Source organism: Protopterus annectens, chromosome 1.part2, assembly GCF_019279795.1.
Source record: "Protopterus annectens isolate FY-2018-M chromosome 1.part2, PAN1.0, whole genome shotgun sequence".
NCBI classification, from domain to species: domain Eukaryota; kingdom Metazoa; phylum Chordata; order Ceratodontiformes; family Protopteridae; genus Protopterus; species Protopterus annectens.
Genome location: NC_056727.1, coordinates 821,238,298 through 821,252,068, shown reverse-complemented (window position 1 = coordinate 821,252,068; position 13,771 = coordinate 821,238,298). Strand labels below are relative to the sequence as shown.

Here is a 13,771-nt window from a genome sequence, read left to right as displayed (position 1 = left end):
ATTTGGTTTTGGTGAAATAAGTCAGTCAAATGGGTTTTAGGTGATGTGGAGTAGACCCTGTCAAGGATATAGCAGTCATCCAGCTTCCAAAGCTTCAGGGCACCTTCCACACACCCAAACTGTCAAGCAGCTCAAGCTAAGATGACTAATAGACAGGTTTGGATGCAAAGCCCTTCATAGGTTCATAGATTAGTACTAGGCTAACTGCCCTTTTAGCCATTTGAAGCCTAGCCAATTAGCCCATGTGAGAATCAAGCCATGCACCTTGTGTCTGTAAGGTAAACACCTTAACCATTATGTCATCCTCCCACTTAGAGCAGACCTGTATTCATGGTTCATACCAGAGCATTCATTCCAGAGCAGACATGCTTTAGAGCAGACATGTATACTTTTGGGGGGAAAATTTAATTTCCTTATTTTTTACTGATGTTTTATTACTTTCCTCTTCAGAAAAGTTATTTTTTAGAAGTGTTGTGTTTTAATGGATTGTCTCAAGACTGTAGCATATTTTTAAACAGAGCCATCTTTGTCTCTGTCAGTTTAAAAGTTGTGTTATCTAACTGGTAAATTATATTCTATGCAAATATTATATTTATTTCAAGGTTGTGCGTCTGCCATAGTGTTCGAAAGTACTTTTTACTGTGTTTTTTCTGTCAAAAAAGTAACTTCTGTGGACTGGTAGTTTTACTGGCATTGTTGCTTGTTTTCCCCAGGATAGAGGCACTATTTTCATTTTGACCATGGAACAAATTGTCACTCCCATGGTCAGTCCTTCTTCCAGCCACAAAAAGTTAAGCAAAAGCATTTGCCATCACAGCAGACTAGTAATTTGCCTCAGCTGCAGGTGGGTGACTCTACTGTGGCCATTTGTTGTGCCTCACACCACTTATCTTTTACTTCCGATCCCTCTGGTGTAGTACCTACAGCTGCTGTGAACCCGGGGTTGGCCATGTCCTCTCTGAAGTTGTCGGGGTCCCCTCAGTGGGCAAGGGGGAGCCACTCTTGTCATTCCTGAAAGAGGGAATAGTCAGAATGTTGTGCCCATACTGGGGAAGCAGTGACTGCCATTAGTAATATGGTTGGCCCCATGTTTCCTGTCAAAAAAGAAACAGAAAACCAAGCATGTACTTACTCCTCCACAAATTTCTTTGGACAGGAGTAGTTTAGTGGTATGGCCCAGGGTTTGATTCAGGCTGTTGATTCTTCTTGCAGAGCAGTTTCAGGTAAAAAAAAGAGGGATGCCTCCTTTCCTGAAAGAGATTCAAGAGTCTGAAGCTGAACAGGAAGATGCATGAATGGATTCAAGGTTTTGTCATCAGATTTCTGATTCAGCCTCAGAGGAGATCTCTCTTTCTTATTCTCCCTGTGGGGGGTTCTCTTTCTCTGAGAATATTGCTAGAATGCCCTTTTGTTTTCAGTGGGAGAACACTGAGGTTTCTCAGTCAATCAAAAATGACAATGAGTTGTTATCGAAGGATTTTCCAGGACCTACACCCATTCCTCATGTCCTGTCTGCTTTAGAGGATGTGTGTTTTAATGCCTGACATTTTCCTGATAGTCAGCCAGCTATCCATAAGAAGTCTGATAGGCTGTATAAAGTTCCTCAGTCTTTTAAATTTTCATACACTATTCCCAAACCTGACCCAGCAGCTATAGCCTTAGCCAACTCCTCTGCTGCTAAGCACTTAGTTAATTCAAATCATACTCTTTCTAATAAGGATGGGAAAAGTATTGATAGGTATGGAAAAAAGGTATATATGCCTGCAACTTTTAATTTCAGAATTTTAAAGTGTCAGGGTCATATGTTAAGGTTTATTGTGAAAGTATGAGGAATGTTTTGTCTACAGTTTCTTCTCCTGAAGACAAATCTGCTTTAAAATAACTAAGTTTCTACTTTTGCACAGATCACTACTCATTGTATGCATTGTGTGTATGATTCTGTTGATACTTCTTCCAGAACTTTGGCCACTGGTATTGTTTTAAGTAGGTTTGCTTGGGTGAATTCTCAGAACCTTCCAGATGATGTTAAAAGTGAGATTTTACATTCTCCCTTGGAAAGAGGTTTAGTGTTAGGTTTAGCTGATCAAAAATGAGATGAAAGGGGCAAGCTGATCCAGGGCCTCTAAGATTTTCAGCCCTGTTTTTCCAAATTGTCTAAGGGATTTTCTTTCTCTTCTTCCAATTTTGGCAAAAATAAATAAATAAATAAATAATCTCAACAGAATGCAGGTAAGCAGACATTTCTTTGGCAACAGATTATTTCATACAACGGGTTTCTGAAAATCAGTCATCAGGATTACAGATGGCAGTGGGAGTAAATTCTTCCTTTCCAGGAGGTCATTCCTTATCCTACAGATCAGACTGTTGTGTTTCCACCTGTTCTTCATCACATGCTGTCCCAAGGAGTGATAGAACCAGTTCCTCCTTCCTATGTGGGGAAGGGGTTTTATTCAAGGATGTGCCTAGTCTCAAAGAAAGAAAACACTTGGAGACCAGTTCTAGATCTTTTTTTCCTAAACCTGGTTGTGATAGTGCCCAAATTCACAATGATGTCACTTCACAACCTGTTGCTTCTTCTTCCTCTTTCAAGTGTTTTGGTAACACTAGACTTAAAAGATGCTTATCATCACATTCCTGTTCATCCAGTCTTCAGGCATTTCTTAAGGTTTTGTGTGTCTGGGTTAATTATTAGTTCAGTGCCTTATCCTTTGGACTATCCACTGCACCTAGAATATTCACAAAGTGGATAGCACCATTTATAGCCCATTGCATGCTACAGGGCATCCACATGTTTCCATATTTAGATAACTTGCTTATCATTGCAGAGTCTTTTTCAAAATGTCAGGAATCTCTGTCTTAGGTTAAAGATCTCTTGCACAAACTGGGATTCCAAGAGAACACTCAAAAGTCTTTTTTGACTCCCTCACACAGGATTGTGTTCCTGGGATATCAACTAGACACCTCGGTTCAAAGAGCATTTCTTCCTCAGGAAAAAAAAGTAGATCTTTATTTAAATCTATTTCTGTGGATTTCCACTCAGACTTCAGTCACTGCAAGGGAAAACTTCAGGATTTTGGGTCTCATGGCATCTGGTTCTCATGATACCCCTGGCAAAACTCCACATGAAAAGGATACAGTGGTATATGAAATCTCTTTGGTCCTAGAATCAACACCTTGTATCTTTTCAGATCCCAGTACAACTGTTTGTCAGAATTAAAATCACTTGATGGAAATAACAGATATCCTTAAATCAAGATCTCCCCTTCTTTCTGCCTGCTCCAAAGCAGTCAGTTACCACAGATGCTTCAGACTTTGCTTGTCTAGTAGTTTCAGGAGAGATACAAGTGCAGGTGGTGTGGGGCACCAAGAACAGATGCAATCAAATAACTGTCAAGGAGATGTTTGCCCTGCTCAAGGCACTCAATTCTCTGAACCATCTTTGGTCTTCAGGTGGTTACAGACAATACCACAGTGATGTGGTACATCAACAAGCAGACTATTCATGTTACAATGGGATATAGCTCCACAGCACAATCTCACTCTACAGGCATCCTACATTCCATCAAAGTAAAATTGTATGGCAGACAAACTGACCAGGATCAGGGCAGACCCTCACAAATGAAAACTAGATCCAGGGGTCTTCCAGGATTTGATCTATCTGTGGGGACTTCCTCAAGTAGACCTCTTTGCCTTCTCTCTGAACAATCAACTGGCAAATTTCTTTTCCAGAACTCCATGCAAGAAGGCCTGGAAGACAAATGCCTTGTCGTAGGCCAGGAGTGTTCCTGTATGCCTTTCCACCATCTTTACTAATATCCAGGGTACTTTGGAAGATTCAGAAGGAATCCTTCCAGATCTTTGTGGTGACTCCTTTCTGGCTCAGGCAACCGTGGTTCTTCCTTCTTTTAGAGATGGCCAGGAGCAATTCCCACAAACTTCTTCACAGAATGGACCCACGCACACAAGAACAGGGATGTTTGATACATCCCGACATCAATCATCTTCAACTGACTGCCTGGGTGATAGTGTCTTAATTCCTTTTGAGCAGCTGCTTTCTGAGAATGTGCAGCAGGTACTAATGGAGAGGAGAAGGACTGGTACTAGAGGAGAAGGGCTGGTACTAGAGGAGAAGGGCTGGTACTAGAGGAGAAGGGCTGGTACTAGAAAATCATATAGTAGAAAATGGAAAAGGGTTTCTAGCTGCTGCCAGCAATATAACCAGCACCCATTAAGAGCCAGTTGTTCTCTAGTTTAACACAATATTTGTGTGACTTACTATTCTATGGCCTTTCTTATTACTCTATCAAGGTTCATTTATTGGTCATTTCAGCATGTCTGCCCATTGATCCTCCTCTTTCAGGGCAGTCACATGTCAAAATGTTCTTGAAAGGGGTTTTACATAAGAGGCCTCCAAGTAAACCGGTGTACCCTCCTTGGGATCTTAATTTTGTGTTAGCGAAACTAACACTTGCTCCATTTGAATCAGCTAATCTGTCTGACTTGAGGTTCTTAACATGGTAAACAATTTTATTGATTTTTCTGACCTCAGAAAGAAAGGTATCTGAGTTGCAAGCTGTTATGGTGAGTCAACCCTACCTCATTTTCTACAAGGACAGGCTTTATTTGAGAACTAATCCTTCTTTTGTGTCTAATGTGTATCTGAGTTTACTTTAAGTTAAACTATCTATCTCCATGTTTTCTTTCCTGAACATAAAAATAAGGAAAAAAGGATGCTCCCCACCTTGGATGTCCACAGATGGATATTATCTTGATAGAACTAAATCTTTCAGGTCACCAGATTAGTTAATTTCTTGTGAAGGTAAGAAGAAGGCATAACCACTGTCAAAACAGACTGTCTGCAAATGATTGTTTAAGGCTTTTAACTTTTGTTTTCTCATCATGACAAATCTATTCCAGGCATGGTCAAGGCCAACTCACAAAGACCTTGGCTTGTGCTTTGGCTTTTTGGAAATGGTTGGATTGTTAAAGTATTCTAGAATCTGCTACTTGGTCCTCTAGGCATACTTTTACAAAGCGCTATAAGCTTGAGTCCTTCTCTAGGTCTAGATCACACTTTGCTAGGACCATTTCTCCAGGAGCTCCTGGACCCTTTTCCTTCTACCGCCCAAATTTAGTTAGCTATGGTAACCTACCCATATAGCTAAGGCTACTGCAGCAGTGATCAAAATGAAGAACATAGTCCAGTTGTGTAAGCTGAACTTACCACAGTAGTAGATGTTCGAATAATCAGCTCTACAGTAGATACTTCCTCCCACCATTCCCCTTATTTTTTTGGTGTGTTTTTCATGCCATGGTGTGGATATTTATCTTTTGTTATTCCTAGCCTTATTGTTTCATGGCTCAGCCTCCCTCTCTCTCTCTCTCTCTCTGCTGGCAGGAAAACTCTGAAAGGCTTCATGCACAAACTAGTCTTTTTAGTCAGCGCAGCTCAAGCTGTTTGACAGTTTAGGTGCATGGAAGGCACCATGAAGCTTTGGAAGCTGGCCAGCTGTTATATCCTTGGCAGGATATGACCCATATAGCTAAGGCTACTGCAGCAGTGATCATTCAACCATGTACTCTTATGGTAAGTTCAGCTTACACAACTGTACTATCTATATTGTGCTGAAGAAGCTATGTTTGGTTAAACTTTCAGCCAGCTAAAATCACAGAGTACAACATAACCATGTAATCTACCAAAAAGTACGCAACAAATTACTGTCTGCATACCTGGTACCAGGTAAATGAACATTTCTTTTATTTTAGTTTAAAAATTTAGTGTAACTGTTACTCTTGGGCCTTCAGTTGTAACGGGCACATTGTTATTCTTCTACTGTTTTAAACTGCTGGGCCCTCTTGAGCTGAACCCTTGTGGTAAACTGCATTTAGAAGAGCTGGCGTACAATAATAAGCATATCATAATCAGCATTCCATCCATAATACTCTGTGTTTGCCTTCAACTTCATCTTTATTCGATTGCTTGCTTCCTAAGCACCTTATTTTAATTAAAGTGAAATTAACATGCAAAATGAAAAATACTGCAAATAGTGAAAGATTATTCAACGCAGTTGTTCTCTAAGTGTAAAATGTAAAAAAAAAAAAAAAAGGATAAGTAATACCAAAACAGTAAACAAAACCAGACTGCGATACAATAAAACAAACTGGAAAATGAATTCAAAATGTGTTGCAGGAGAGCTATATAAAACATGCTTCATTCCAAATATACCTTTATCCAGTTTTCAAAAAATATCCAACAACACTTTCATGGACTAACTCAAACTGTAGGTTCAAAACAACAAAGATAAAAGCCGTAAAACCACACCTCTGCTAAGTCAGGACACATGCAGTTTCAGGTAACCTGCTGTCAGAAGATGAGGTTAATGTGCCTTTATTATTCTAAGTTAAACATGACCAAGGTCACCTATGAACCTCCAGACAAAATCTAGCTAAACCAAGTCCATGACCACAAACCAAGGTATCCCAATAAGGGGAGCAAATGCTCAAAAACCTCCAGCATTTGCCTTCAGACTTTCACATAAGGTCCACGTAAGACCAACAGACTGAGTCAGTAATAAACTCATATATTCCAAGTAATGTCCTTCACTGCTGTAAGTTTTTTTAAACACATTTATTAAATCATCACTTAAATCATAGACAAGCATACATTAACAAAAAAGAAAACAAACCATATTAACATTTTCTCAATTTACATACATCACATTTCTTTTCTTTTTTGAAAATATCATCAGTCCAACTTTACATAAATGGTTGAAATCCTGCTTTCTCTTAAAACTCACTCCTCCTCCTGAATATTATTCTGCATGTATTGTTCCCACAATTTCCATTTATGTCTATGTAATTTGCTCCTTCCATTTTCTAAAGATCCCTCTTCCACCCTTTTCTCTCTTTTATAACATTCAGTACTTCAAATATAGTTGGTTTAAACTTTGATTTCCATTTCTAGTAATAGCTTTTTTGGCAGTCAACAGAATTAAACTTAAGGCCTTTATGTGTGCAGGCAGTTCATATTCTGTGCCCCAGCTCAAAAAATGTCTTTAGTTGCAGCCATTTGATCACCCAATATTTCTGACAGAGTACTCTGTAGGGATTTTTTTTTTAATCTGCCAAATTATTCTATTCCCAAAACATGTCCCAGTTACCTCTTTTTTCCCATCACACCTCTAATATTTGCTATCTACTCAAGGGAAAATTATTTAAAGTCTGCTTGGGGTGTAATAATACCTATGCAAACAGTTTCAAGCAAAGATCCTAAACCTTCAGGACTTTGTTGCATGCTTGCAAGCCATATGTATGTCCTTCCATTGTTCTCTTGTAAATTGCGTTTCCCACTTTCTTTCCAATCATTTCTAACCACATGTAATTAATTCTCATACATCATATAATATGTTATATGCCCTATTAATTAGGCCTTTATTAACAGCCCATTTTGCTCTAGATTCAATTAAAAGCTATACATGAGCAAGCCCTTCACTTAAGATTCCCCTATCAGTTTCTCTTTCCGACACTCAGATATCAATCCACAGTAGGGAAGGCAGTCTTCAGCCTGCAGTCTAAACATACTGTCATAATCTCAATCTGTTACCTTTCCCTCTCTCTTGTTATTTGCTGTAAATACCTACTGTTAGAAGTCTGAGTAGAAATTGGGCAAACATGGCACTCAGATCAATAAATGGAAGACAGCAGAAGGTAGCTCAAGGCATCAGTAGAAAGGAGTGGCAACATTGCCAAGCTTGAAACAATATGAAATGCAAGGTTAGAGATCATGCAAGATGGAAATGTGTCTATTCAAAGAATGTAGCAAAGCAGCCAGGTTGAGAAAATTCTGGATAACACACACACACACACACACACACACACACACACACACACACACACACACACACACACACACACACACACACACACACACACACACTCACACACACAAAAACTATGTGATAAATTAACAAGTACCGCAGCTTGAATTTAGGACTTCTAAATCTCACTGACAAGACAGCAAAAATAAATGACGAGACAAAACAATCAGGGTACAAAAGTGGAGATAATATAAAAACTGCAGTGTCAGTGCTACAACAGTATTGCATGCACCTTTGGTGCAGAAGACTATGGTTCTATTACCACACCAGGTTGATGGAATACTGACACTGCAGTGCAGCATAAGGAGAGTGCTGCACTCCTGAGTGTGTTGCCCTTTGGATGAGACATTATGCTGAAGTCCTGTTTTGCTTTAGTTGGTGGTCACTCAGGTGGATGTAAAAGATCCCATGGCACCTATTGAACAGAGTAGGGGCCCTTTATTTAACACAACATAAAAAAAACATTATTTACATAGTTACAAGATGCACATACTTACAGGCACATACATGCATACACATTTGTATTTTTTACTACTTACCATTTTTCTTATAACATGTTAATTATTACTCTTCAATAATTGACCCCCGCTCCTTCTTACACAACCATATTCTAATTTTTTTTTCACTATATCTGCCAAAATACATTTCCCATTAAACACAATTTTATTTTAAATAACCCATATTACATAAAATAATCTACTCTTCTCACATATTCTTTCTTCCTGTTCTTATAATATGCATACATAATCATATTCATAACTATATTGTTTATGTAATTAATATTCTCAAAAGCATTTCTTCACACAACTTTTTCCTAGAGTTTCACTACTCTTTTACATCTCAAAAAACATGCTCTGTTGTCTCTTTCTACCCTCAAAATAAACACACTCTTTCAACTTTCTTTTATATGGCAGTGAACGGCACAGTCGTGCAGCAGTTTGCATTGTCGCCTCACAGCAAGAGGTTCTTCGGTTCGATTCTTGGCTAGGCTGTCTTTTGTGGGGAGTATGCATGTTCTCCCTGAGTTCATGTGGGTTCCCTTTGGGTGCTCCGGTTTTGTCCCACATTACAAAGACACGCATCTGGAGTATTTCTCCCTGGGCATCCGCTGAAAATTGCCTCGTTCTAAGTCAGACTTTCCTGGTAAATAAATGTTAAAATAAAAAAAAAATATTTTTCTTTACTGGTAATTTATTTATTATCAGTCTCCATAGGAAATCCTGTCAATCTGCTATCTTTGTACACCACGTTTTCCTTGCTTTAATGGCTTTAATCACTTCTAGTAAAATGTATGGGTTTACATAGTAATATTGCTTCATCACATTATCATTTTGCATACTTCTATCTTTGTCTGTATCGCAATTTTTATTTTCCATGTTAGTATTTTTTCTTGAGAACTTTCAGTTTCTTCATTTGCATATTCTTTTTTCTATTTTTCTTATTCCCATCATTTCCCGGAACTTGTACTTATAATATTTAAACATTCTGACTATTAATTTCTCATTTCCTTCCTTTACCCAATTTAGTTTTTTATTATGATTTTAAAGAAGTAGAATAGACGACTGATTCAGTAACTCCAGTCCATCTTCATCTTCATACATACACAACACATCTCTTTTCACTGGGTATAATCTTGAACACTATATGAAAGAAAACACCAATTGCACAATTTCCTTTTCCTGTTTTTTCTGAGATCATATAAACATTTGACATATATGTTTCCATTAGTACAGAATTCACCCAAAAAATGTTTTCCTGAATGCTAATCTATGTGTCCTCCACAAAAGAAATGTTTCTTTCATTGATTTTCGTAAACACTCCCATTGCATCATAAACCCTAGCAAGGACATTTTGTTCATTGAAAAATACACACCTCCAATTTTCACCACATCACCAAAACTCATACTTTTATCATTATTTAAGGTCATTCCCATTTCTTGTAAACATCCATTCAGCCAAACCAGAACTTTCTTCATCCATATTTTGTTCTTAGCAACTACAACTGTATTTTCTGCCTGTATTCAAACTACTGGAATCAGCACTGCCTTTTACATCACACATCTTACATCTTTCAATTTATAAGCTAGGGTTGCCACCTTTTCAGATGTCCAAAGTGGGACATTTTTTGTAGCAATGTGAGATTTTGCAGGACATAACATACCCACAGCCAGTGCAAAGGACATAACTTCACTTTTTTGCCAAAATAAAAGCTTATTTTGTAGCATTGGAGTTGCTTATGCTGTTTCATGTAATATTTATGTGTTTCAGATACAAAATAACTGTTTTATGCAACTATTAAAGACAATTTAAGAAATAGACTTTGTCTTAAAATCTCAGGACATTTACCATTTTTTAGTTTTTTTCGCAGGACACACTGCCCAAAGGGGGACTGTCGTGCGTAAAGAGGGACAGGTGGCAACCCGGTTATAAGCTACTTCACTCACTATGTCATTCATTACCAGTGCAAACAATAATCTGCTCATGGGATGTCCTTGTTTTATACCACACTTCATGCATATTCCTTTAGTCAGCCCCCCATTCACTAACATTCTTACTCCATTCTTTTCATATACTAACATACATACTCTCCTAATTCTATTACCTATTCCATACTTCTCCATAACATCCCACAAAACATTATGTCCTACTGTATCAAATGCCTTGCTAATATCACCTACCATAAGTTTTACATCTTCCCCTTTACTTGTAATACCATCCATAATTTCTATCACAACAAATAACAATTCTTGATATCCATTCCATGTTATAGCATATATACTGCTGTAATATCCCTTAATTTTCCTTGCGTTCTCCTCTGTATTATTCTCATACAAATGTTATAGTCTGTGCTATTTATACTAATTAATGCATTCATTCCTCTCATCATTCCTCCATAAAAATGTTAATATCCCACTAGATAACCCTTCATAAGTAAGCCCTTCCTTCAACCATTCATTCATGCATTTACAAAATACTCTCTTTGCCAGTCCATTCATTTCTTGTACATTCCATACCTTATACCATCTGGTCCTGCTACTGAATCAGCATTTACTTTCCTTAGTACTTAATCCTATTCACTAATAGCAATTTCTTTTACAAATTCTACCTTAACTCATTCAGGATTTTTTTTTACTTTCCATTCTCTCTCATTTTCATTTTTACTCTTATACATATTTTCCACATGTTGTACTACAATATTCATAGTGTTACTGTTGTGTTCTTTTAACTTTCCCTCTACATTTTTCATTTACCTTCTTAATATCATCCTTTGCCATTTTACCCAGATATGCTAATATCTGTCTTCTCCCTTGTAAATAGCATGTGCCTAAACAGTAATGCCACCTTGTTTTCTCCATTTTTTTATATATTTCTTTTTCCATACCATAATACTTCTTGTATTATTTTATACAGTCTATAATACAGTTTCCCATACTTACTTTCTAGTCCTGTCTTACATCGTCCTACCATTGGGAAAAAAAAAATACTTTTTGCTCTTCTTTTTGATTAAATTTAGTCTATAATTTAGACTAATTTTTACAGAACTCCTTCATGGTTATATGATCCTTCAATAATTACAGTACTTTACATTCTCTAATTTCATCCAATAATGTTTCATTTATTCTTTTTATTCCCTTTCCTATTTTAATATACTACCTTTCTTCCATTACTGCAACCACATTGCTAAATGATCTGAAAAACCCATCACAACTGTATCACCCCCTGCAAACCCAAATAGTCAATTTCAGATCCAAGTGACTCTCTTCTGTAAGTCCACTGACTTTTGTTCTACACAGCTGATTTTCCATATTTTCTCACTTCCTGTATGTTTACCTCTTTCCCTTTCTTTTCACATTGTCCCCTTAAATCATGAAGTTCCCTGCAATTATAATTTTCATGTTAACCACGACATAGTCTTAATATTTGATGAAACAGATTCTCTTTCCTTGCTAGTTATATATACACATCATACTGTAATTCTATAAACATGTTCTGTCCAACTCACATCCACAACAGTTAACCTTTCCATCCTTTTATTTTTTCATAACAGAGCCACTCCAGAAAAATGTTCAGTTCCTAAGTTCTGTATTTTTCTAACCCCAGATTTTTCTGCTTTCAGTATTTCTTCACTTTTTAGGACTCTTACATCCTGTAACAGAATAACATTCATACCACATTTAGAAGACCATTCCAGTATCCCTGTCTTTCTTACACTGTTGATAATGCTGTCCACATTTACTGACTGTAAGCTAAAACTGTTGCTTTTCCTTCTTTTTAAGTTTAAGGGAAATATTTTTTATTTTTACTCTCTGCAATGGAGTATTTTTCTCAGGTTTATATACAAATAATCCTTGATCCACAGAATCAGATTTCTCACTAGCTAGAACATCAAAGAAATCATTAGTATCAATCCCTTCACCTAACCTTTCTTCCTGCATACACTCTTTCTCTCTCTCCTCATTTTTTACATACATCATTTTTCTTCTATAGTTTCTTCTTCAGCTAGCTTACCCTCTGCCTAGCCTCTTGCTGTCCCTCCTTGTGTAGTTTTTCTTCCTTTTTCCCATCTTTTTCATTATTTCCTGTTTTCTCTTGACAACCCACCCAAAAGTGTCCCTGTTTTTTTTTACACAAACTGCATTCAGGCACACTTCTTGCAGAATGCCCTTTTTCCCCACGCTGGTTACATTGTACATTGTCACAATCATTAATTAAATGAGAAAAGTTACCACAAAAGAAACATGATTAGGCTGGCCAGCATAACTTAATGTCCCTCTATGACCAGCTCTACCCTCCATTCCATAAGTTTCTTCTATCTCTGACTTTCACAATATTACCAGCAGTTTCCCACAGAACCTGCATGCATTTTTAACATTTAACTTACTACCAAAAAATAATTGTTCCACGGATCAATGTCCTTCTTTTTGTTACACAGCTTTAGAAATGTCATTATCAGTCCATCAGTTTCAAATGTCAGGTTATAACAAGTCTCTTTCCCAATATGTTTAAAAGACCAGATTTCTTAAGCATTAAAACTTCGAACAGTTACCAAATTGTCTCATACATAATATCTGTCTGTTACAATGTCATTTTGTTCTTATCACTGTTGGTCTTCTCTTCTTAAAAGCAATTTTACTTGCAGTTCATTGCTGCTGTCCTTTTAAGACTGCTGTTAACTACTGCATATGTGTTAGTTACTGTGTTATCTCCTGCCACAAAACCAGGCACCTCCTCATTTTTTTGCTGCTTTTTTCTTTTACTTTCTGTCACCACTGCATATGTTTTAACTGCTGCATTCTTTGCTGCTATGTCACTTGGTTTCTTTTACACATTACTTTCCTCAACACTTTCAAAAACGTTATCTGCCATCTGAAACAGCAGAACTGTCACCTGAATCGTCCTGCTTGATTATTTTTAACAGAACATCATCTGCAAGCCCTTCTGACGCCAGTTCTGTTATCTGCACCCCTTCAACAGACTCACTTATTTCCTTCTTCATGGAGACAGCAAAATGCTGCCCATTTGTAAGATCCACCACACAGGAATCTTTGTTTACATTTGAAGCACAATATTGAACAGTTATTTTTCCAAATTCTCACTTTCCACCTCCAAACTCTATAGCTTTTCTCTCCTCCTCCATGTTGTTGCCTCCCTTAGGCCTCTCCTTGCTGCTGTAAAAGCCCTCTGACACCATTTAGTAGCTCCAAAGAATAGTGGAAGTTCCCCGATGCCCTGGCCAGATTTCCCCTAGTAGTATAAGTACTACCTCAGGTCACCCCTGAAAAGAGACCAGTAGTCTAGTGGGACTAACATGACAACAAAGGATGCATAAAAATAAAAATAAATGAATAAATGTATACATTCCTTAAATCTCTTAACTCATTCCCTCCAATGGA

The 13,771-nt window shown here is 37.4% G+C and overlaps 1 protein-coding gene across 1 annotated transcript in view; it reads left to right on the top strand.

Moving 5' to 3' along the window:
* RYR2 (ryanodine receptor 2) overlaps positions 1-13,771 on the top strand; it is a 6,224,161-nt gene that overhangs the window by 4,392,158 nt on the left and 1,818,232 nt on the right. The gene's annotated exons all lie outside the window — the stretch shown is intronic.